This window comes from Triticum dicoccoides, chromosome 4A, assembly GCF_002162155.2.
Source record: "Triticum dicoccoides isolate Atlit2015 ecotype Zavitan chromosome 4A, WEW_v2.0, whole genome shotgun sequence".
NCBI classification, from domain to species: domain Eukaryota; kingdom Viridiplantae; phylum Streptophyta; class Magnoliopsida; order Poales; family Poaceae; genus Triticum; species Triticum dicoccoides.
This window is the reverse complement of record NC_041386.1, coordinates 661,829,491-661,831,916: the sequence shown is the minus strand read 5'-3', so window position 1 is coordinate 661,831,916 and position 2,426 is coordinate 661,829,491.

The following is a 2,426-nucleotide window of genomic DNA, read 5'->3' as shown; positions in this document are numbered from 1 at the left end:
GGCCTGCGAGGGGGATCTGCGACACTGCGGGGTGGGGGGGGGGGGCTCGGTCGCTCTCAGGCTTCCAGGCTCGGTAGTTTTTGGGTTGGGCTGGGCCGCAACGCACCGGAGCACTACTTGGTAAAAAAATGATATATTGCCGGGTTTGTCGGGTTTCGGGTTCGGGGACTACCTAGACGGGTGCAAACCCATGAAATATGTCGGGTTATATAATGTGCCCAACGACAGCCCTGCGGGGATGAAAAGACGCCCATCCCCGTCCCCTAATAGGGTAAAAACCCACGGGGACGCGGGTTTCGGGGCCCCGTTGCCATCTTGAAGTAGGACGCTGCCGTCATAGCTCACCTTTTCACTTTCCTTAGAGCCGGAAATGGCAAATCTGGGTCCTCAAATGTCCGCCGACGGCGTCCGCATGCATCAATCGGACGCTTCTTAAATATCTTCCTCTGCATCTGAATATGTCATAAAACTGTACAAATGATGCGAACAAAACATCTACGTGCCAAGTAGATCAACTATCCGTTTCAGACTACTCGTTGTCGTCGGAGATGTCCACTATCTTCGTTCTGGGCTCCGGGTACATGTGGCAGACGCAACTCCGGCTCCTTTGGTTGCTCTGCATCGTCCTTCGCCTGTGGGTCGAGTCCGGTGAATAGCGCGTCGGTCGCTGCCCGCTCCTGTCGGATGAACTGCCGGTTGACCTTCACGTAGGCCCCATCCTGCTAGTTGGACTCCGGGATGGCCTCCTGCTTCGCCATCACGGCCGCTTAGGCGATCGCGAACTATGCCTCCGTGTCCGCCATGTTGAAGCCTGGAGCCGGCGCCAGCTCCTCCTTTGGCTGCTCCGCCTCGCTCCTCCTGATCCGCCTCCTCCATCGGAACGGAATGCTGCTCCTCGTCCTCCTCGTCCTCCATTTGCTCCTCCTGCTCCAGCGAGTCCGGAGGCACGTCGACTGTGGTATGGGCGGCGCGCCTCGCCCGGATCTCCTGCTCGATTTGGAAGCAACACTCCGGCATGAGCATTGCATAGGTGGTCTTCTTTTGCCGGGCCATAGCGGACATCGAGGGAAGAGGGAGGTGAAGATGAAGAGGAATGTGCTCGGGCTGGCAGCGCGGAAAGGGTGGAAGAGGTTGTGGCTAGGGTTGGGGATGTCGGACGGCATAAATAGCCGGACTTTGGCCTCGGGCGCCGAGTCGGAGCGGCGCCACACGATGTTCACGCCCCCACCGAAGGAGACGCCCCTCGGACTATTCAGTTTCCGGGAGATTCCATGTGGGACCCGTCCGCCAGACCGACGTGATTGGCGCATCTGGGCCTCTTCATACCCGCCTCGTATTTGGCCTGGATATGCTTGGGCGTTTGAGGTCCATTTGAGGCGCCTGTTTCTGTTGATTTTTTTGTGATCAGTCACTAACCAGGCCGTCCGTCCAAACATACGAGACAGGTTTGAGGCGTCCGGTTGTATATGCTCTTACATAGCAGTCGGCCTCGTGGTGGCAAGTGATTAAATATTCAAGGACATGGTTCTGTCACTCTGATACTTTTCTTAATTAGAGTATTAGACAAGCGTGGAAGCGGGCAAAAAATATTGCGTACCACCACGCTCATGCCGATACTTTGCAAATTAAATTGGGCACCGTGGTGGGCTGGTCAACTACTAACCGGATCAATGCGCGGCTCGTGCTATAGCTCGTGTGGGGCAATGGTGGCTCGGCCCCTAGCTCAGTACCTGCTCCGCTCCTCGATGGATCGATCGGCGCCGTCGCGCCCGGCCGTTGCCTCCCAACGACGGGAAACGGATATTCCATGGATTATCCGCCCACTTTTCCGACACTCCATCGATCACACCATCATCACCATTCCCTTTACTTCTTCCTCAGCGATCCTTCGCTTCCCTTTGCCTGTCTCCGCCAATTCCACCACGGACGCACCCACTACCAATAGCAATGCCGGTTGAACTGGAAGGACTGATGCGAGCTACTCCTTCGCTTTTGGCTTTTTATCCTTTATTAGAGCAACTCCAATGAGCCGAACCAAACGGACGACGATTTCGTTCTTTTTTTGTCCATTTGGGTCGGCCAGACGGACACGGATACCCGCTTTCGCATTTGGGTCGGCGCGTGCATCCAACGCTGGCTTGAACCCATTTTGACGACGTAAAAAAAAATGAATGCATGCATATTAAAAAAAGAAAAACAACATTAATTAAACATTAAAGCCGGTCACGAAGGCCGGTGAGAGTCCACGCGTTCATATTTACATTAAAAAAACAGCCTAAAACAAACTACGAGGCGGCGCGCTGCCCTAGGCGTCGTCGTCGTCGTCGTCCTCGGGGTCCGTGAGGTCGATGAGCGTCGGCGCCGGCCCGGCCCAGGCGAACGCCGTGTTCCAGAACGCCGTCATGTCGGGCGCAGGCAGTGCCGGG